The 25,569-nt window shown below is 37.4% G+C and overlaps 1 protein-coding gene across 2 annotated transcripts in view; it reads left to right on the forward strand.

Moving 5' to 3' along the window:
- The window catches only part of LOC121857720, a 128,334-nt gene that overhangs the window by 41,321 nt on the left and 61,444 nt on the right, over nt 1-25,569 (forward strand). The window lies entirely within an intron of this gene.

Below are 25,569 nucleotides of genomic sequence, written 5' to 3' on the forward strand. Positions count from 1 at the left end.
ATGCAGAACCCCCTACCTTCCAAAATCATTTAAACCAGGACTATCAATGTGGTTCTCCCATACATTAATTTTCTCAAGGGTACAACTTCTAATCAAAATATTTCACTGAAATAATCTTCAGTCTTTGGGCAGGAGAAGTCTTACTAAATGGCTCTAACAACAACACATGTCTTATATCTCCTCGTTGTATATATTTAAAAATTAGCTTGCTGGAGTAGTGGATAATTGATAAATATAGACCTATCCTCCCCATAGTGAAGATTATATTGCGTTATCATGTCAGCTATAAACTATATTTCATAATCATATTACTTGGCCTAGATCCTGCCAAGGAGGGGGAGGTTAGGGGGTAGGTGGAGGGGTAGTTGGTGGGGTAGGTGGAAGGGAGGAGAGGGGAGGGAAGGGGGAGAGGAAGGGGTGGGGGGGGGCAGAGGAAGGGGAGGGGATAATATTCCATGATAATCTTCGATCATAGGGTTGGTACTGGTAGCTAAATATTCTAGGGGCTAAATATACCCGTTAATAAGAGACTATCTCGAGGGGCTGTAAAAATTAGGGTTAAAAAATGATTTCCGTGATGAGAGACGCAACCCCGCTTCTTGGCTGTAGGGAGGTGGATGTGAGGCAGAATTATATGTATTTAGGAATTTATGAGGCGTAGGATAGAAATAAAGTCAATAACTCATGAATGTCGTGATACAGAAAATAGTTTCAATTTGTGTAACGAGAGCTGGAAATTGGGTAATGTTGATAATAACGATAATAACATTGAGATCGTTACTGGCCAGCAGTGTCTCAGGTGAAGTGGTACAGTGTATGTGATATAAATATTATAACGGAGACTGAAAATGAGAGAGAGAGAGAGAGAGAGATACTATAAAAACATAAAGAACACAAACAAACACACCTACATACAAGATAATTGTTACATAAATAAAAACATTAAAACATCAAATTCTGTCGATTAAAATATAAAAATATATGTTTACTTGTTTACACCTAAGACAATTTGCAGAGCCTTACAGTGTGTTCGTAACTTCCATATACAGTGACTAATACGGACAGACGTTACACTAAGGAGTTTATATAGTTTTCAATACATAAATCCGAGTCCTGTTCTTTGTGGTCTATAAGTATACAAGAGACAAAACCTATTACCAAAAAAAAAAGGTGAAAGGTAACTAACTATTTATTCATTGTTTGTTGACAGTTTAATAATGTAATCTATAGCTTATATCTCTTTTAGGTGTAGGATATAAAGCCACGTCTTGTCCCCAATACTGATTATATACGGCTATCTCCTTTATCCATGGTGTATAATTGATACAGTGCCAACTCCTCTCTTACCCGCAGTAGCCGGAGCCACATTCAGTGACGGCCGATACTGACACACTGCAACATCACTAGCCACGATAATTCCCACACTAACTACCCAGAAACGTTTAGATGGAAGAGAGGGGGGAAGGAGAAGGTGTGTCCGCTCGCTAGGCTTTCATTTGCCGTGGCTCCGGTTACTTGTGGGGAGGAGGTAGCAATTACTGATTCTGACTGCACTGTACATACACGTCAGACCTCCTTGAATATAGGTCACCTCCTCATAAGGTACAGTGCCATGAGTACCTCCACTAGACCATCGTAGTTATAAAAAAATATAAAATAAAAACTCAGCTGACCTATTGAGCTGCTACGGTGTATTCCTTGCTCTTCCTCCTCCCCCCCTCCTTCCCGCAACCCTCCACAAAAAACACGAATAAATGTCTATAAGGCTCAAAGGGTCGCTATTTAATCCTGTATTGGAATTTTGTTTTCAAACCACAAAAAAACATTAAAATTTCATTTGTCTTTTCCCAATTTGACCAATAGTTAAGGTTAATGACGTAACGTATACCAAAAGAATGTACAATAGAACTGAACGTCAAAAATGGAAGATAAAAACTCTTACTTTATTGAAATCGTATTAAGTTACAATAATATCTCGGTGAGTCTCCTCGCCAGACCAACAAATTGCCTAGTAAGGGATGTTAACTGTTATTACTTCCTGATGGCGCGTAGTGCATCAACAAGCTGTAATAACCTTTAGTGCATGTCCACAGTTGTCAGTTCACGAATGAGCAACTCACTACCTGGGAGCACAGACGACAGCTTCCCCAATAAAGGCTTCCGGTCCTCTGACGGCGTAAGAAACACCGAGGAACTCCGCTGATCAATATATCCCCAGTACACTCACCTTTGTTACCTTGCTGGTGAATAATGTTACTTTCAATATTTTATGCCAGTGACGGATAAACAAAATGTGAAGGTAAATGCAAAACTGTTTTTTTTTACCAATTTACTTGTCTCAAGTCTTGATTCAGATATACAGTATGCGTGAATAAATAGACTTCACTCTGTATACGTAATTTGACTTTGCAATAATTCTACAAATCTCGTATTTCAGTATACGCAATATATACTTTTGGTAAACACAACACACACACTTCCTTCACTGATACTTAAAATGTACAAAGAAACAACTATCTTCCCAAGTTTAGGCGAATACATCGCGGAAAAGTTGAGCCATCCGACGCAGGTATCTGTGTACCTCGTAAATAGGTGGCAGGCATACATACATACATACATACATACATACAGTGTACATGGAGGAAGCGTTGCCGACACTGCAGTCAACCTCCTTGATTGTATTGTTATCTACCCACAGCGTTGTACCCACTAGGCCGCCGCAGCCATATCACTAAAATGACATACTTGTATATAATGATTCTCTTGCTTCACTCTACCATATTTTTTTTCTAAACATTCAATTTGCTTCATAATATCGAGCCATGCCTTCACTAACTTAACACATCCCCCTTAAGAGCGACAGATTCTCACAGCTCATCTTCAAGTGGGGCACATCCCGTCAGCCATCCCCCCAACACATTCTCATTATCATCATGGCCTATAACTTGCCCAAGAGCTATAACAAGTCGCTATCATCCTCCTCTATCATGACTTGGACCAGGGCTATAATACCCGGCCATCAGCTCCTTGTATGATATATTAGTTCACACAGGACGGGAGCACCGGAGTTTAGTGGGAGCTCTCTGGTTGTGAGGTGCTGTGAGGTGCTGTGATTGGCTGTGAGTTGCTGTGAGTTGCTGTAAAACTGTGAGGTACTGTGAGTTGCTGGGGGTTGCTGTGAGGTACTGTGAGTTGCTGTGAGGTGTTATGAGACTGTGAGGTGCTGTGAGGCTGTGAGATGCTGCGAGGTGCTGTGAGGTGCTGCCTGCTGTATGGCTGTGGGTGAGTATTTAGCTACAACTCTACCTTGTGAGCTGTTGTAAGACTGTGATTGAGAGTTTAATGGGAGATATCCGGCTGTGAGGCTGTTATAGTTGTAAATTTATCTGATTATATGTATTGTGTGTGTGTGTGTATGAGAGAGAGTGTGTGTGTGTAGGTGTTAGTGTGTGGGTGTGAGTGTTGTTTTTATGTAAAAAAATGAAAAACAAGTCTTTTAAGCTTTTGAAATAATTGTATGAATTTCACAATTATGGTTGAATAAAACAGAAAAGCCATAAATACTTGGCTAACCTAAATATAAAGCAGAAAATGTGAAAAAGAAACTATAGGGTGTATAAATATTTTCGTACCATCATCAATCTCACAAATAAACTGTCACAAATTAGCATAAGTTTTAATTAGTGAGGATTTACCTGCGACAACGAGTGATACCTGTAATGAAGTGTATTTAAAGGTAATTTGTGTTTGGGACAGAAGAATGTAAATGTATAACTATTTTTTTGTCGGTAAATTGACATTGATATTATATGATTTACATATGTTTAGATGATCAGCGGCCTTGTTTCATTACCATTATTAATCAACTTACAAATATCGCCTTTTCTAAAACGGTTCACTATATATGACTTCACTACGCACACTAGACTATCCTTATTCCCGAGATGCACTGTGAGAATCGTCCATGCTGTACCAACTCAGGCTTAGTCCCCCGCCGGCCGGATGCAATACGGAAGTTCGTTTGTGGTTTAGAGTGTACCGCAGATACTTAATTGCTGACGCCGAACTCAGCACACAGTGACCAGAAGGATAACAGTATAAACGTCTTGGTGTAGTGAGGAGTAGCGTTTACCTCCTAGGTGTTATAATGTCTTATTGCGTTTCAGCAACTATAACGCCTTCAAGCGAGTAGTCTAGTACATACATTAGTCATCAACTGTAATAGAATTCAAAGATATATGAGTCATCTCGGTCTCCACCTCCCTGTGACAACTCCAAAATGCCAACTTGACACGAGAACATCACCATACTGGACATCTTTTGAGACACTTGAGAGATGAGACCAGATCCTCAACCCGTTACTGGGAGTGTACCATGGTGAAGGTGTGGTGATGAACCGTCGAGGAATATCCACCTATATTGTGATACTAATGACCAGGGACCTACGCAGCAGCCTAACTGGTGCAGATCATCGTAGGTTGGGGTGAATGAGGATTGATGGAGTGATGACATAAAATGCAAAAGTACAACCATAAAATTTACTATACACGAAATCATTGTTCCTCCTCAGGTCATGACCAGACTCATTAACGTATAAACTGAAAGAGATAACTTACACAGAAATAAATAATAAAAATATATATAAACTAATGAATAAACAATTATATATACAACTACAATTTACAATTATTCTGATGTGAAAGATTTCTCAAATTGAATATGTTCGACACTGGTTATAAGTAAACTGATTAATGAAAAATAAGATGACTTCAGGAAATAAGAAAATTATATATGAGACAACTCACTTTGACCCCAGACACCTCCGTCGCTGTGTCGGGTTCACTACCACCTGCTCATTTTTCTTTGCCGTCTCACAGGAATAAGTTTCTTTGTGATTTACCAAGTCTGTTGCGCCGCACTGAAAGGGATCTCTCTTTTTCAGATTCCATTTGCTTTCAGGGATTCTGGCACCTTCTTTATTGATAGAACATATTCGAGTTTCTGACTGTCGCCCTGAAGTATATTACCTTTTTGCTTTCAGAAATTTCGGGTCGACCTAACTGAAACGGTTTTTGGTTTTAGAGATTCCAGCAGTGCCTCTCTGAAATAGGTCCTTTTTTTCTAGAGATAGATAGAGGGTGAGGGAAAGAGTTTTGGATTGCTTCACTGAAATTCGTAGCATTTTTCTGTATTCTGGTATTTTTCCCCCTTATATTTACCTATAAGATCCACATTATATATTTCAATACGTGATATCTAATACAGTGATCTGTCATGGAGTCACACACACACACACACACACACACACACACATTAAACAAGTAGGAACGGTGGAGCTAAATATATAGTAAATCCCTTAAGGCAATTTAATATAGACACCAGTGACCACGGGAAGAAAAACTCACACCACTTTTACTCAACTGGGTCTGTCATGGATACGGTACATTACACTAGATCTATAATGTATTTTGTTCCATAGTTGGGTTAATAAATTACAAATAATGACATATATTTGTACAATTATTCATTTATATATCAAATTTTGTTGGACATATATACAGCTTTTTATCTTTTCCGCAACACGTGTAAAACTGTCCAGTGTTGGAACGTAAATAAGTTGGGTACTTCACTGGGGTGTTCTTGTTTTTACTGCCAACACTAGTCTATATTTTTCCAACTGTATATCGCTATAAATAAACAGCATGTGCCTGACTCGCCAGCCATAATGGGGATCACCGCAGAGTTAAATGTTAAGGGATGATTAGTCAGGCCTAGCACGTACGAGGCCGTGTGAAAACATAGAGGAAACTTACAATTTATTCTCAGTACAGAATGAAGAAAAACATTAAATTCTTTAAATTATTCGAAACACGTAAAGGTTAGCCCTCCAACTTATTTCACCTTCAAATTAACAACCCTAACCTAACCTAACCTAACCCCCCAGGTAGCGTTAAAGTATATTTAATTATCAGATAAAATAACCTGGAATGCCTAATCTTTACGTGATCCAATTGATCTTTAGATAAGGCATTTCAATGTAATTTTCTAGGACATGATAATATCTACATAAATAAGTTTTAATATGATTGATAAATAAAGACTTAATACCATTTTCTAGTCCCATTTCGACGTAAACATTATTCTTACAGTGAAAACAAACACTACCACTACTATCAAAAAGGTATACCGGGCACACAACAGGTGATCATGTACCGCTGCCTCTCATTTATACTGCAAACTCTCTATACCAAAGTCTCATAAAACACCAAACTCGTTTTACACTTCTCATTACTCTTCGTTTAGTCGTATGAGTATTTTGTCAAGGTTGGGTGGGCTGTCACAGTCTCAATTATACTAACAAGTTTGTTTTATATCAGATGTTGGACCTAAAATCGAATATTTAATCGCAATCACGATAATTGTATTCGATTTGTATGTGGATGGATGTATGTCTATGTGGGTGTTCATATGTTACATGTTTATTTTATGTGTGTGTGTGTGTGTGTGTGTGTGTGTGTGTGTGTGTGTGTGTGTGTGTGTGTGTGTGTGTGTGTGTGTGTCCAAGCAAATGTAAAAAAAAAAGGAAAAAAAAGCGATATCTGTACGGGATGTCTGTTAAAACATAGACAATAAAAGTATTAACAACAAACTAACTTCCGAATTGAATAAAAAAAAAAACGGCATTAATTCCAAGTTGACAGTCATACGAGAGAACAAAATCAGCCCATTCCACTGTGATCTGTATTTAGCACTGTGTAGAAGCCAATACACCTGAGAGCTCATCGATTCACTTAAGTGGGAGCCAACATGAGCTGGTGAAGAGTGAAGTTATTAATCAGATGTATAATGTGTGGGTTTCAGCTGAGGTCAACAGAGAGAGAGAGAGAGAGAGAGAGAGAGAGAGAGAGAGATGGGAACGTATCCAATATATGGAGGCTTTTCGACACAGTTTCATTCTCTTGATTAAATTATAGTTGATACTGACAATCGCTACACTGTGTCCAACATTTATTTTTTTTTTGTATGGATATCCAGTAAATAGGTCAACACTTTGTTCTCGTTACCCAATTGCACCACTTCTGACTAGGAGGAGGAAAGGTTCTGTCTCCAACAACAACTTCTCATTTGGAAACCACAGTGATTAAGATTTTTTTTTTAATGGACAACAAGTGGTATTAAATATGGAAATTCATGTAGATACAATCAACAACATTATTGGTTGTGATTGTGAGCATATAACTGTTTTTAGTATTGAGTAACAAGGCAATAATAGCTTAGTGAATGAGTAAAGAACAAGAAATGAAAGAACTAACAAGGAAATCCAAACATTTAATGAAGCAAATTTATCTTGGTCACTGTGTAATGTTTATATAGTAAGCATAAGGAATTTACTTCAGTTCATAGTTTTGTTTTGTTTTTAAGTTTCAAAATGGCTTCAGAATAATAAAACAAAATGATAAAATTAAATCAAGTTATTAATTCAGATGAGAAACAGAAAGCTTGTTAACATAATGATACCCAGGCAGACACGCCAATCAGACAACATTCTCACCTTACAGTAGAGAGGTGTACACATACAGGTAAACTCCTTGGCGCCATGTGTGTGTGTGTGTGTGTGTGTGTGTGTGTGTGTGTGTGTGTGTGTGTGTGTGTGTTTACCGAACAACTATTGGTCCTGGATATAAATCGATTGGCAGATTATGTTCCAGAGAAATGTTTGTTCTAAATGTTTGTTCTGTCTTATTGGGTCCTTGACAAAAGGTCGTGCAGCTCGCTAACCACGAGTGTTGGTGGTCTGTCTGTCTGTCTGTCTGTCTGTCTGTCTGTCGGTCTGTCTGTCTGTCTGTCTTTCTTGCGCCAAGACCATATGTTACCAATATCACAATTATTATTTTTTAATCGTTTGTTTATTAAGTAACTACACGCCTGAGAAATTAGGTTGTCCTAAACACAGCTACACTGGCCAGGTTCCAGCCAACACCATTATGTGTACGAACACCCACACACATGCACACCCACACATACACACCCACACCAACACACCCACACACACACACTGACGATTGCACGCAACTCCTATACATTGTCAGAGCCACGGCGATGTGTCCACCCTCACGCGTGACATAACCACACCCATCACCTGTGTTAGAACCACGCCCATTTTACACCGGGAATAAAAAGTTCAGACATCCAACCCTTGCAAAGGTCAACACCCTCTAACTTAGACACAAACACCAATTACATTTTACACACACACACACACACACACACGCACACACATACACACACACACACAGACACACACACATACAAACACACACACACACAGACACACACACACACACACACACACACACACAACATTCAGGTTTTATGCAATTTCCTATTTTTAGATTATTTTATTCGATAATAAATGATGTTATATAAGGAAATAAATTATTGCCTATATTTAATGAAGCATTAACTCGGAAATATTTGTAATGTAACTCTTTTCTGAATAAGAATGTCAGTTTCTAGATCGAGAAGAACAATACAATCCTGTGTTATCAAAGGAAGACATCCAAGGTCAAAGGTAGAAGTAAAACGCGCAACCTAACCTAACCTAACCTAACCTAACCTAACCTAACCTAACCTAACCTAACCTAACCTAACCTAACCTAACCTAACCTAACCTAACCTAACCTAACCTAACCTAACCTAACCTAACCTAACTAACCTAACCTAACCTAACCTAACCTAATCTTACCTTCATGTGATCCCATACAATAATAAGTTGGTAAGATAAAACAGAAAAATAAAAACAATAGATCATTCTACTACCTGTGGGGCGACGTCGTTGATTATAAGGTGTTTCAGGTGATTCATTTTGTGTTAATTTTTACAAGACGCCTTAAAAAAAACATTCCCAATGATAGTGTGAAGGAGACGTTATCACCATCCATTAGGTACACACACACACACACACACACACACACACACACACACACACACAGATCACTGGTGAGAAAATTGAGTGATCTGAGTAATGTTACACAAAGATAAGTAAGCAATCATCATTTAAATTCATATTGTGATATCAGCGACACAGCTGTGAGACGCACCATAAACCCGAGTGTTTATTGCTCCTAAAATGTGTGTGTGTAGCAAACAGAGGGAGGAGTGGTGCATGTTATGGCCTGGGTGGCTGTGCTGGTCCGCCTCCATATATCATGTCCACCGCCTTTGTTGAGCTGGACCTTGTCGCCACACTGACTGTCCGCCACCACACACTGTCCACTACAGCTGTCACCCACACTTGTTTTTGTTTTGGTCTGTTTACTTTTTTGCTCTTACTGCTGAGGGCAATTACCTCTGATAGTGACTTTTTTCCCTACATATTATGATACATATCTTCTGTAATTAAATTCCCATGATATTATTACAGGTCTAAGAGCGTTTTTATGAATTATGAGCTTAAAGGGATGCGTGTGAGTACGTATGTTGCGTGTGCTTGTATCTACTAGCATTTGTTAACAAGCGCAATCTCCGTTATCTGTCCACCTATTCTACCCCTCACTGTAAACAAGTGATAACTACGTCTGCAATGCTGCTCTATATCTCACCGTGTATTTAAGCAAAAGATCTCCAGGTTGGAGCAGCCCAAGCCTCAGAGTACCTCGTAAGAGTGCCTTGTGGGATGAGCTCGGCCTCCCTGGGGTCCTGTGTGTGGCAAGGCGCGTGTGGGGACAGCCATTAGCGAGTCGCCTTAGTCCCAGCTACCCAGCCCCAGTCCTGTATTTTCGGAGGATATTCTAGGAGCTGAGATTTTTTTCTGAAATGCGTGATAATGTATGCTGCTGCTTATGTATACTGTAGGTGTGCCTGTGTCTACATGCTTGCGTATCTACAGTATACTTATGTGTATGTACTTGCATGTGTGCGTTACGGTTATCTTTATCTAATATTGTCATTATTCCTCTATTGGATATATTGGATACGATATATATATATATATATATATATATATATATATATATATATATATATATATATATATATATATATATATATATATGGGAAATAATTCAGCCTAACTGGCCCAAAATCGCGAGGCTGCCTCTTTGACCGAAGCTGTGTGCGTGTACTGAGCTCAGTTTTGATGTAAGCCGTGAAGGACAACTTTACTTAATTAAGAGTACGGAAACGAAAATCAGAAGGACTCCCGCCAGGGACCAACAACACATAACTTTAGGACCCCTCCAAGCATTATAACGTGATACAAAAAACTCGATCAATTGTGACGTTCTCTCTGTTTAAAGCATTAGCGAAGAAAAAATGCAGTGGCAGGAAATTCTATGTAATTAGGTGAGGAAAGATATTGTTTTGCCATGTGTTAAATGTGTGATGGTGGGGAGCTGCAGTAATGACTGGGCTACGTGCTCACACCACCCGCCATTACTCCATCAAGTACCGCGCTAGTTGTCTGGCCACGCTAATGTTTCCTCTTAATCATATGATGTGTAGATCTTTTTGTGAATTTACCGTTGTTTGCGTCAGGAAAATATCAATAACTAAGCTGCTGAAAATCCTGGGAATGTCGTGAAGACGCGTATTAATGCACAACGCTATTACAAGGTTTGAATATTTTCCGTGAACTGACATTTCCCGTCCCTCCTTGACTCATAGGAGCATATAAATTTTCTACTTTACAAAAGGAAGTAGATATAGATCGTATTGCAAAGACAAAGTAATTTTAAGAAGATTTCGTACATAATACCTGTACGCATAGGTGAGAGGTGTCCTCGAGGCCCGTTGGGATATTATTAAAGGCGGTGCAGATATAGCATACTGCAGTGTAAGCTGTAGACATACAATGAAGCAGTGTGACCGTCACTACTCTCGATCGTCTTTACTTATCAACTGCAAAGTAAGGTACACCATCCACATTTGGGTGGACCGGGGTTGCCCTGACCTCAAACCAGCCAGCCCTATAGCAGGAGGAGACCACAGTATCCACTCTGCCTCCGCCACCTCCCCTATGCATAAATTGATGACGGAATTAGATTTTTTCGGCAGGTTTACATAAAAAATGACAAATTTATGGATATTATATTTTTATCGCTTTACGCTAGAGGATTGGAAGGACGAACCATGTTATGAGTCGCCATTAAATCTAAAAATATATAAATATAAATTCACGTTCACCCTGGGGATAATATTACTTTTTTATCCAGTTAGTTATCGCCTTTACCTTCTTTAGTGAAATAAAACGGAGATAGGTGTATATTCATCCTGGTTATTCCTAATTATATTGTTTCTTAACGACAGCACGTAACAACCATTTTGTAGTTATGACCTCGTTTGACTTTATTTCTTATAAGTAAAAATGACCTGCAGGAAAAACATAAGATTATTATAGGTTTGTTTATTGTTTCTTGTCGATATAATTACCAAAAGCTTCTGTAAGTAGAATACAGAAAAAATTCAGTAGGTATATTTACTATCTTCCTCACACTATATAATAACACCTTCAGAATATATTATGTATCGAAGGGCCATTGTAAAGCCATCTACGTCTTGGGTTTTCGGGGATCAGAGGGATGTACCCGGCTCAAATTTCCATTGTATACTGATAATAAAACTCAGTTGATGCGGGAAAACCTTCTCAACGGTGAAAAAATCCTTCTCTTCGCGGGAAAATTTACCCTGCGTCTCTGTACAATCTGATATTTCCCTTTCCTAAAATAGAATCTTTATTTTTGGTACGTTAGGCATTTGCTGAAAGGGTTCATTAAAGGTATTTTAATTGGAGTAACATGCATGAATAACACAGATAAGAGTATATCAGTATAATATGAAGTCGCAATTAGTATCCACACATAATTGGTTATAGATCATTTAATGTGTTAATTTTAAACAAACTTAGTAATACAGTTGTTTTATAATCATGACCTGAACTCACAAGGTTGGTCAAGTCGGCTACAGTGTTATGGTGATACTGTGTCTTGTGTCGATGACGTCGTCTCTACCATGACCAATGTTTGAGGATCATGAGAGGTATAAATGACACGCCATCAGGAGGATCAAACTCCCTATTGAACCTAATGGTGATGGATTTGGATCATAGACACAGTAATAAACATCCAAACACTACAATAGAAACTACCTGGCGATTAATGATAGAATGTGTGAGAGTTGTATGATGAGATCTTTCACTGTCCGTAAACAATTTTTTTTCTCTCTCTCTCTCTCGCTCTCTCTCTCTCTCTCTCTCTCTCTCTCTTTCTCTCTCTCTCTCTCATTATAGATGCATAAAATGATTCTCGCTCCACAGGGGATCAGTGTAAGCTTCCAGTTGATGGATATATATTGTTCAGGTTATGCTGGCGGCTTTGTAATTATTTATCATGACATCCCCCCACGAGATCTCTGTACTCTGCCCACACTATTATGCAACTTCACCATACCTTGTCTAACAGAATGTGCAATTTATCACAGAAATGGTGTATGTGGCTTTTTTTTAACATTAAACTGATATAAGAGTCGGATTGATGATAATGTTAATATTTTGTGAAGTAAAACAATGGATCGAAATTTCAAGCCATAATATTATTATTATTATTATTATTATTATTATTATTATTATTATTATTATTATTATTATTATTATTATTATTATTATTATTATTATTATTATTATTATTATTATTATTATTATTATTATTATCATCATCATCATCATCATCATTAATTATTATTATTATTATTATTATTATTATTATTATTATTATTATTATTATTATTATTATTATTATTATTATTATTATTATTAGTAGTAGTAGTAGTAGTAGTAGTAGTAGTAGTAGTAGTAATAGGAGTAATGAATATAATAATCAAACCAGGTATGCAGAACCATTCTGTGGACTATTAGGTCAATTAATTATTATTCATGATACTACGGTGAAAAGCATAAGATAATAGGTAGAGAAAAAATAGATTAAAAATAGATCTAACAGAATGGGAAGTGAAAAGAACATTTTGGTGATTAAAGTAAGGAAGTGTTGGTGAGAGAGGGTGAGTATGTGTTATAATAATGTTTACATGTAAGATAGAAGCTGTTGTTAAGTAAATACTGACAACACATTTGTTTATCAATTTCCCTGAGACCATAATATAATACTTATGGTAAAAATAATATAATTCTGACCAAGTAGGAACGAACCCCAGAGTATGACCGAAAAAAAAGAAACATAGATGATGGTGTTGTTGGTATATTCGTGAACCTAAATACATACGCCATCAATTCTCAGAAAACCTTCCTTAAGAGTCTCACACTATCGACAGGCATTTACAAGTGTGTGTCGAGTGTCCATAAAATATATCGTTTAGGAGACTTTAGGCGGTTCCTCCCTCATCTAAATTGATATAAATCGACACAGTACAATATATAATGGTGTGACAAACCCGGTATGATCGACAGGAGTAATTTAATAGAATTTTGAAATTACATTTTTTTTGTTGACTCAGAAAATTAATTATGTCGTGGAGGTTATTTTCCTTAACTTAAATTGATTATATTTTTTCTTCAAGTTACATATATTACATAATAATATTTCTCTTGAGGAATTTTAAACCATTTGAATATTTATATACTGACAAAAAAAACACAGAGATTTATTGATCATTATATAGGAATAATAAAATTTTCCTTCAAGATTATGACAAAAAATAACACATAATACTTTAAAGTATTTCTGGAATTTCTACAACTTTTTATTTGCGTTTTTTCGTCTGTACATTCCGGAGACAAACTATTTTTTGCCACTGTTGACAGACGAGGTATTTCATCGGGCAGGCAAACAGCACACAGACCGAGGGGGGTGAAGTCCTCGATGATGTAGGAGACAGCCGATAAATAAAGTGTCCCGGACCTGTTGACACCTTGCCTCACAGCTGACGTGTTTTCTTCACGCTTAACTTATTGAAGAAGATTCATTAAAAGTTCATTATCGCAGTAATAAAGATTCTCACTCCTGGTTTTATATTTCATAAGACGGATAATCAGTATGCGAGCCTGAATTATGTATATGCATATTAACATACACATACATACACACACTTTATGTATTATCTCTAAATAAAATAAAGAAAGATTCCTGTAACATTAATAGTATATGTAACATTCTCCCTCAAGCTTCCATTGTAAATCAGTAGTTTTAAGGGAAAATGACAACATGGTGAAATTCAGTACAACCTAAACGCAGCCTTATTAACCTGATGTTCCCTGTGTGATTACGGGTCACATTTAGATGAGATTCAATTAATACAAGGTGTGGTCTGTTCAGCGTGACGTGACACAAACACAAACATTTTCTGCGTCCTATTAGTTATGAACATTTGGGATTTTTTCATTAGTGTAGAAGTCTGTGGAAGTGTGGGTCTATAGTATCGACCCTTCTCTCATTACAGCGACACTGGTACACCCCCCCACGCTGCTCTCACACGTAAACTTATCCTACAATATCAAACTAGACTCATATATGAAGGCTACATACAGTTGTTAAATATATATATAATATAAAAGAAGCCAGAAAGAAATTCAATAGTTAAATCGTATACCACTGGATATTAATCGCACCATTAATTAATAGTTTAACTGATAAATAGTCTCGATTTTAGGAACAGTAAAAACGGCTTTCAACTCCAGTTATTCAGCCGAAAAAAAAGATAAAAACGAAAAGTCGAAACTAATTATTTTACATTTCCAACTCTGATGCATAATATAGAACAGCTGATTTCTATACAATGAATGACAGTGACACGACTTTTTTTTTTAAACTAAATATTATTGGTATGAGTCATAAGTTTTGATTAACAACATTCACGCTGCCAAAAACACTGATTCATGTTCGCTGATATGTACGTTGGCTTTTACTTAGTGTTTATATACATTATACATTTGTTACACTTAAAAAAAAATCACCATTGTCTAATATTTGATCGAGGTTCTATTGAAAGTTTAGGTGGGGGAAAGTAAAACATCATGCGCAAAAGAGGTCGAGTATTTGTACAGTTATGAAAAGACTGAAATTTTTGGGTGTATCACATGCCATCGATTTGAAAGTGTATAAATTATTAAATTACTATACGTATGAAATAAGTTAGAGTGAATAGTATAGTTGTTGAGATATTCAGGTCAGAACTGCCATTATTACTCTCTGTTGTACCTCAAAGACACCACCAGGCTGGAGTCGTAGAGCAAAGGTTAGGTTAGGTTAGGTTAGGTTAGGTTAGGTTAGGTCCATTAATGATGCACCTCAGCTCCTCTGCCTCAAATCACTATAGTGTGTTTGTGTGTGTGTGTGGGTGTGTGTGTGTGTGTGTGTCTAGATATTGATGTTATAATGCATTACTGCGGTTTACCTTCTTAGAACTTTAAACGCTTACGCTAAACTATATCACATTAGCCATTAGAATATCATGGTTCGCTGCCAGTGATTAGAAAAAAAGGTTGAATCAAGAATTGACTATGATCTTTTTCTTCGTCTTTCACCTTCAATATGAGGCAACAAAGGCGTCATATTGATTTTTTGCAAACTATATAACAATTATTTATTATTCTTAGATAAATATGATTAATCTTATTATGAATCACTGTAAAAAATATACTCCAAGTCTATTATAATTGCTGTAGTCTTTAAGCTACAGTTTTATTTTAGGATAAGAAAGGTGGCTAATTCCCTACAACAGAAATATAGATTATTCAGGAGATTTTGGGACGTAAGAGATTTCCTTTTATTAATATTTTGTGCTAAATACTATTCCCGAAACAAAAGACGCATCTCCACTGTTGACATAAGAGGTATTTCATCAGGCAGGCAAACAGAACACAGGCCGGTGGGTGAGGTTCTCGATGATGTAGGAGGCAGGCGATCAATAAACTGTTCCACACCTGTTGACATCCTGCCTCACACCTGACGTGTTCTTTGTGTGTGTGAGTGTCTTATATATATACGAGTATATATATGAAAGCCAGTAATATTATGATGAAAAACTGGTTTGAATTTATTAAGGCTACATATTTTCTCCTTACATATAGTCATTTATATTGGTTTATCTATTTCCAAATTATAGTTATCGTATGAAACACTGAATCAAAACAACATGAAAATTTTAAAATCATCTTGAGATTAAAATTACGAACAGGTAAACAGTACGGTACATGCTGACCCAAACTACGTCAATCAATAAATTCACTTTTAAACTGTAAATTGTTCTCTGTTGACTGTCCGTCTCTGTGTCAAGGTTTTTCCCTATGTGTATCACCAGCTGTGTGTGTGTGTGTGTGTGTGTGTGTGTGTGTGTGTGTGTGTGTTTTTAGTAAAGTGAGGAAACGAGTATCAGTAACGAAGTAATTTTTATGTTAACTACTCCTATAATAATCCCAATCAACTGTAAAGTACAGTAAGTTGTTCCCAGACTTTCTTCACTATACCTGTAACCCAGTGGCCAATGTTTCCCCTTCAAGGTCATACGGTCAACTGCCACATAACTCAGCACAAAAGACTTCCTCTAACTAACTTTTTACCGTTTAATATTTTATCTTTATTTCCTCATATCTTAAGATGTAATTGAAGATCTATTTAATCTCGTATTCATCAGTTAGACTCACCGTTACTTCGCCTCATTAACATTTTCTGTAATATATCTACTGTAGTTGGAGATCTTGACTACTAAATTGTTTATCTCTTGTCTTTATGAATGATTTCTTACATGTATTTTATTAATTTCAAAATATTTGTTCAATTTTAATACTTCATATCACTGTGTTTAATAATTTATCAACACTTAATTCTCCTCTTTAAGTTGTTGAAATATTTCTTGTAAATTATTTTCTTTCATGATTAAATGTGTTTTTATTTTATTTTTTCTCTGAATTTTTCCCCCAGTTGTGTTAAATTAGATTTGAATCAACGTCGAAGAGCAGTTTGTGACAGGAGTGAAGGATAACGCGACCAAAACTTTAATGAAGTTCTACGTCTTTTGTATGAGGTTGGCAGCACCGTGTTATCAAGCGGGCCACCTCTTGGGAGACGCTGGAGGTAAAGCGAGAGGTTGCCGCCCGTGGTGAAGGTGGCGGTGACGGTGATGGAGTTGGCAATGCACGTTAGCATTACTGGTGAACGGCGGCGCTAACTCACGCCAGAGGAAATATCCAAGTATTTTTCAGGGGAGAATTCCAAGGACGTTGGTGCAGATCTCCGCTGATAGCTTCACAGAGATGGATATGTGCCGCCAGGGTGAGCAACGTACACGAGGACTGGACCTGTGACACTCTTGGGGGGACACAAGTGACTTTTTCAGGTCTTGGGATCTTTATACGTGTGAGGATTTTTACACGTGAGAGTAAATTTTGCCATCTCCGCCTGCCTATGTATGTTGAGCTGTGTTGGAGCATGTGAATAAAACATATTTGTGTCTTCAGGAATATGTGTTTTGCCAATTTCAAATAAACGAAGATATTTGAAATTTTCCAATACGTCCATGTTGGTGAAATATACAGAAATCACGTTGTAATCGGAGGACTTTTTTGTTCGCTTAAGTACCTTTGTAAACTTGAATAACACACACCAAAAAAGTCATTACAGGCTAGAGTTAACACACACCATCGCCAGAATAGCCTCCCATTATCGCCTGTAAACAAACTCGATGCGATAGTTATTATTGAAAATTTAAAACGAGGTCCAGCCACGAGCCGCGGCATTATATCCAAATAATTGTGTTTTGTTATGATGTACCGTAGATCAGTATTAATAAGCAACTCTCCTAAAATTGTGAGCCACGCTAAAAGCCGAGGTAAAATGGTGTTTAAATTGCATAGCGAGTTGAGATATGATGGTTTATAGCAGGTGTGGTAGTCAGGTGATGTGGCAGGTATGTGATGGCCAGGTAATGTGGAAGGTGTGTAGTGGCCAGGTGATGTGAGAGAGAGGGATGTGGTTAAAGATGATGCTTCAGGTTGAACAAAAAACACAATATTTAAAAGAACACGAAGAAATAAGAAAATATCCCCAATGTAAGATAGAAAGATAAGTCACGAATAGATTTAGTGATTTATAACTGGAATATAACATCCAGCTCCTGTGGATATTTTTATACCGATTCTTTAATATCTTAACACATTAGGGCGCCATCAGTCATCTCAGCTTCTCATTCTTTCCTCATTCTCTTTCACTCACTCCCGACTCATTAGTAACATCAAATATACTTTTAGTTTTCCCCTCATAGAAAATACATCAGGAGGATTTGTCTCTCATAATATTTAGCTGTTGATTACCAGTCGATTTACATTATAAGGTCAACAACATCATCACAGATACAGTAACGAGGAACATCTTCTTTTAGTGATTATCGATTGTTGTTGTCTAGTGTATGAACCTTAGGTCTTGATATAAAGACAAATGTAAATAATAAAACACAGAAAACTTACAATAATATATTAAATGAATAACCACACACACACACACACACACACACACACACACCACACACACACAACACAACACCACCTCACAACATAACACAATACACACACACACACACACACACACACACACACACACACACACACACAATACAACATACACACACACACACACACAACGCACAATACACACACACACAACACACACACACACACACACACACACACACACACACACACACACACACACACAACACAACATAACACAATACACACACACTTATAGATATGAATCAATACAACAACGACCCGAACAACTTTACTATCAAATAGTATAAATAAGTCTCACAGGACAAATAATATATCGATGGCAGTTATGGTCATTAATTCCTTGTTATTCCTCACTGTTTTAGACTGAAAAATATCAACAACAACATTAGAACAACTGGTGAACGTTGTGTAAGTTAATGTATGCTAATGAGTAACGTATTGCTGACTCGAGAGACAAATAATGGTAGTAATTATGTTGGAGACAGAGGAACAAGGCTGTATATTCCACCTTTCTCCACCACCAATAGTTGAAGAGAGAGGAAGTTGATAGGTGACTTTGGGAAACAGATACACAGGTGAGATGGAGGGATAAAGGATTACTGTATGTTAACAGACTGATAGGAATATAAACGAATAAAATGCCAAATAAAAGCAAATTATCTTACTATAGAATTAGAATGTGGTAATGTTTAGGAGATTTTCACTTTTTGGTTATATTTGGGGCGGATCTGTTGTGTGAATATTTGACTATTTTAATACCATTACTTTATAGAGGTTTGTTTTTAATTCAATGTCATCGTGTCTTTATTGCGTTTCCAATACTGACCCAACGGCGATAATCTGTGTAAATAAAAAAAAAGTCATTTTATTTCATTAAACTAAATCTAACAGTACAGGTATAAAGATAATAGTATATTACAATAAGTCAATCAACATTAATTAGGTAATTTTATCTTGTAGAAAAAAGTACTTAGAAATACATAATACAAAATCAAGACAGGGTTAAATAAACTCCATAGTGCCACCAAAACAAACTTAAGAAACTGTCTCAGAAAACAACATCAAGAAGTAGGTAACCAGATAGTCCATAACACACCTGTTGTCTCTCCGTTAATTACTTACAGGTGTTAAACTCGGTTATTATATGATTTTTGTTCCTTTCATAAATTGTTTTTGTGTAAAATCTCGTGATAATTAGGTAGATCTATATTGCTGGAGTTGTGTGTGTGTGTGTGTGTGTGTGGCCATATTATTGGAGGGTTGGTACATGTGGCCATATATTACTACAACTTTAATGACACCCCCTGTGACTCTATTTATGTTTGTTTGTTTTTTCTTGATTTATTTTTTCATCAAATAGACCATTTTTTTTAATATTTTCACGGTTGTATTTCGAAACACACACACACACACACACACACAAATCTCGGTAACAAAAATTCGTCAGTGTTCTATAAATAGTGAGACAGAGATGAGTCTAATATATCGAGGCTGGCAATAAAAAAAATGATAACACCTGGACCCTGACATTAAATGCCCAATAAAACTAAAATTCACCAGGTAAATTGCCTATGTTTTGACAATACCATTACAGCCACACGGGGGGTCATTTACAACAGTGGTGTTGTTTTTGATGCATATTATATAAATTAGATATATATCACCTCAAGATTATGGGAGGTAGTCTATTATGGGAGGTAGTCTATTATGGGAGGTAGTCTATTAGAGGAGGTAGTCTATTATGGGAGGTAGTCTATTAGAGGAGGTAGTCTATTATGGGAGGTAGTCTATTAGAGGAGGTAGTCTATTATGGGAGGTAGTCTATTAGAGGAGGTAGTCTATGAGGGGAGATAGTCTATGAGGGGAGATAGTCTATTAGAGGAGGTAGTCTATTATGGGAGGTAGTCTATTAGAGGAGGTAGTCTATTATGGGAGGTAGTCTATTAGAGGAGGTAGTCTATTATGGGAGGTAGTCTATTATGGGAGGTAGTCTATTATGGGAGGTAGTCTATTATGGGAGGTAGTCTATTAGGCGAGGCAGTCTATGAGGGGAGATAGTCTATTAAGGAATGTAGTCTATTATGGGAGGTAAACTATTTGGGGAGATAGTCTATTAGGGGAGGTAATCTATTAGGGGAGATGGTCTAGTAAGGGAGGTAATCTATTAGGGGAGATGGTCTAGTAAGGGAGGGAATCTATTAGGGGAGATAGTCTATTAAGGGAGGTAGTCTATTAAGGGACGTAATCTATTAGGGGAGGTAATCCATTAGGGGAGATAGTCTATTAAGAGATGTAGTCTATTAGGGGAGATATTGAAACGCAGTAATACATTATAACATGATCGTGTCGACAGTAATGTAATATAGAGTCAATTATGTAAAAGGCAGTATGTTTGACAGTACGTAAGAGAGACAGACAGACAGACAGACAGACAGAAGAGAGAAAGAGAAAGAGAGAGAGAGAGGAGAAAGAGAGAGAAAAGAGAGAGAGAGAGAGACCACCTCCTTTCTGCCTACTAAAACAGGGTTGCAAAAAATATTGCTCTGAACAAAAAAAAAAAAAAAAAACACGCAAGAAATTCTTTTGTCAACATTAGAAAACACAACTACGCTATAATAATCATCAAAGGAGAACAAAATCTACAAGTGTGTTAGGTGCCATAGAGAACTGACTCGCTGAAGTGTATTTGAGGAGGGGAAGGGGGGGAGTGGTTTGCTATTTACACTACCTGGCTCAACCTGGAGGTCTAGGTAAGGGACGATGAATGTGTGTGTGTGTGTGTGTGTGTGTGTGTGTGTGTGTGTGTGTGTGTGTGTGTGTGTGTGTGTGTGTGTGTGTGTGTGTGTGTGTTCTAGAGGCCTGTTGCTTGACACCCACGTACTTATGCTAGGTCTGGGAGAAAAAACCTCTTTCCTGGAGGGCGTTTAAGATTTCATTTTAACCTCTTGTGTTAGGTGTTCATATACCGTCTTTCTCGGACTGTTCCATTTTTTTTTCATCAGCTCATTCTATCCGTGTAGTTGTCAATATGTGTGTGTGTGTGTGTGTGTGTGTGTGTGTGTTCTTTCTAGTCTATTAATCTTCCTCTTCTCTCTTTCTATCTCCATATATGTCATCGTTACTCATCCTAAAGATATTTTCTCATGTCTTGCAATAAATTATACTCGGTTACGTTCCCCTAGACCTGTATCGTGTTAGTGTGTGTCCTCTATCCTATGTTATGATGATCATTTGTTTGGTTTACATATACGAATAACCGATAAACTCAATCCATGTGAAAGTAAAATAAAAATAAATATTCTAGATTATCGCAAAACAAAAAAGCAATATGAATACATGTCAATTAAATTCTTTTTTTTCTGGTAGTTTCAGAACGTATGTATCCACCTCTCTCTCCCCTCCCCTTTCTCCCCCAGTTTTCTCCTCTTCTGCATTTTTTGGTTTATTTCTTATTTTCCACGAATCTCTCAACTTTTTTCACGGCTCGGAATTCCATGGGTAATATTTATATATATATATATTTTTTTTTAGATTTTTGTGTATAAGACTAAAGCTCGTGCGGCAAGGCGAAAGAAAAGTAAAGAAAAAAAAAGGGACAAAAATACCAAAATATTCTAGAAACTCTTTTTGGAATACTTCACAGGTGTTTATTAGCACTGGGAGTTTCGCTTTTTTTTCCCAGTTACTAAACCCAGGAAAATAGTAAAACCATTTCCTATATATATATATATTTTTGGGTCTGATTTTTAGGTTTTAGTCTCGTGGGCATTATGGTTCAAGATAAACAAAAAAACAATACCGTACATTTATTTGTTTTAGTGTGAGTCGAGGCGCAACATGTTAGTGTGATGTTGTTGGTGTTGTTGTAGTCTGCTCCACTCTCTGTTTGGTGTTGTCAGGACCGTACACATTATTCATCGATCTAAATGCTTCCTCCCTTCCATACTCTCCCACGGGTGGCTGGGCTTTATATATATGTGTGTGTGAGTGTGTGTGTGTGGGGGGCAGTGAATATATATGTATGTGTGTGTATGTGGTAATGGGGTGTCTACATTAAACCACTCTTGGTTCTGAATTCTAAATTATACACACACGTATATACATAAAACAACACTGGGTGAGCTCGTGTTACGTCATCCATAATGGCGATTGAATAATAAAACACATACACAATAATGCCCTGATTATAATTACGCAGGAATGGCAATGGTTACATAACTCATTCGCTTATTCGTAAATTTTTGGCATAAAGCAACAATTTTCATAACAAGGTAAAGTATGTGAAACGTTGTATTAAAAATTGTATAATATCAGTATCAAATATAAAATTAATACCGATAAGACAATTTAGTTATCGAACCAGAATTTCCATTGACCTTTAAAGTCTTCATATTATAAACTAATAGTAAACAAATGTGCTTATTTCCCTTCATAATGCAAATATCTGAAGCATTCAGAGAGTTTGTCCATCAAAACTGCACTTGACCGTCTCTACTTCTCCAACTGTGAAGATAGACACTCGTTCAAAGCTGAAAACCAGGGACCCTTTAGGACAGGAGAGGAGCGCTGTATTCACTAGACCACCATACCTCACACCCCCAGTAATCTCCATTATGTAAGCGAAATCATGAATCTTATTCTTGTAATGTGATGACAAACTCTTCTTGTATAAAGATATCTCAATGTTCTTTTTGTTCATGTTGACTTACTGTGTGTGTGTGTGTGTGTGTGTGTGTGTGTGTGTGTGTGAGGTACCGCTGGGCGCCGCTCGTCTCTCTGTCGCTCAGTTCACCTACATGATGTAGATCTCTGACACAAAAATAGAAACAAAAGTTGAACACCTCTATCGCCCTCCACCTCACACCTGTTTCATTCTCATCCAAGCCACGTAAGATCTTAGTCTCACCTTAGTCTTTGTTTTCATTTCGTTATTTTAAGTTGTGAAAAAAAATAACATCTTCGTTAGCAATTTAGTCATTTTTTATTATTTCACGAAAAGTTTATATTTATTTTATTGGTAAAACAATCCTCAGACTGGAGTGCTTTAGTCCACATGAGAGACTGACTCCTAGGAACTCGTTTCCCCCGGATGACCCGACGACACACACACACACACACACACACACACACGTCCTCGCTAATTCAGTTTTCGGCTCATGGGAAGATGGGGACTTTGCCAGGTGGTTCACAGGTCAAAGTAGGCAAATCAGATGGTAACGGGGGAGGAAGGAAGGAAGGAAGGAAGGAAAAGGAGGAGGAGGAGGGAGGGAGGAGGGAGGGGAGGAGGGAGGGAGGGAGGGAGGGGAGGGAGGGAGGGAGGGAGGAGGGAGGGAGAGAAGGAAGGAGGATGGAGGGAGGAGGACCCAACTCCTTATGGCCGACAAACTTTAGCGCACTTGCCGTTTAGCTTAATTTCCGTTAAAGTAAAGTTTGGAAGTTTCAGCGGGTGGTGCAGGCGAGGCAGCAGGGAGGAGGGCACGGATATTGTTTAAACATAATATTTTTGTCCATAATGACACACACACACACACACACACACACACACACACACACACACACACACACACACACACACACACACACACACACACACACACACACACACACACACACACACACACACACACACACACACACACACACACACACACACACACACACACACACACACACACACACACACACACACACACACACACACACACACACACACACACACACACACACACACACACACACACACACACCTACCTTTGGTTTTAACGTTTCCATTCCATCCCAAGTCAGCCAATATGTTCATTCTCATCATGTTTACGTATTTTATTCATTATGGTATCCTGTATTGATGACGTCGGCCCCCTTGCTAGAGTTGCCTTCCCACACACGGACAGTCAAGTTTCTGCCTGACCCAATACTGATACTGATATTGATAATGAAATACCTTACATGCATAGAAATCTTTATTGGGTATGAAACTCAGTGACTCTTAAACACAATCAATGGTTAGAAGCGGGAGATATATCATTAACCCGTCACGGCCTCTGTCTAAATATTCTGGTATGTTTTTTTCAACAGTAACTTCACTTTAGATAATTACCATCATCATTCAGTCGCCTCCTCAGTTTCCCCAAGTTTAGGGAAAATAATATACACGAAGGACTTACTACCTGTCTTGAGTAGTATCATCAGTGTGGTCATCTGCTACTAAATCTTACCTTGAAAATATTTGATAAAAGTTCATAAAATATTAAAATTCCTCTATAATGATGTTAATTAAAGCAGCCTACTCCATCAAAGTTCTATTGATATACTGTGATTACTTTTAAGATTTATATGAACCCTGAACACCTACTTTACCTGATCGACTCGCCAAGACCACACGATACAATGTTTGGTCAGGCCCATCAGTCAATCAGGTGTCATACAACACAATTATCGGGATTGTGTTTCTTTTTTGTCCATTACAGTTGATCGATGACATTCTCTGCCCAACACTGTTTGTTTTTAGGTTTTTTAGTCTTAAGTACATGGTAATCAAGGGGGCTTCTTTAATATTTAGTGAGCCAATTTTTTATTGTAAGGTTTTCATATAATAATAATAATAATAATAATAATAATAATAAATTTAGATATATAGTCTGGTTAACAAGCTGTATATTTCTGTAAACAATACACTACAACAAGAAACCTAAACACTTGTCAACAATACCGGTGATGTAAAGTTGGTGGGTGAGACACAGAGGAGCACCATCCCGTACCACACTTTAGTATATCCTTTACTCTAGAATTTCCTCATCACTTCACGTAAGTCTGTATGTTTTCAATATTTCACACGTATACAGAAATAGCATAACTATACGTCTATCAGTAAATATGATGAAACATGTATGGAGACAAAGTAAGGGAAACACTGCCGCCAATATAAACACGAGAGCCTTGTTCCTGGCCACAGTGAGTTATGGTCTCCTTACTGTATCCCGACGTCATCCTTAATTACTTATTGCCTACGGCTCTACTACATCGACCCAGACTTTTAATGGCCCCTGGAATGTTGG

This window comes from Homarus americanus, unplaced genomic scaffold, assembly GCF_018991925.1.
Source record: "Homarus americanus isolate GMGI-L3 unplaced genomic scaffold, GMGI_Hamer_2.0 scaffold16712, whole genome shotgun sequence".
Classification (NCBI taxonomy): Eukaryota; Metazoa; Arthropoda; class Malacostraca; order Decapoda; family Nephropidae; genus Homarus; species Homarus americanus.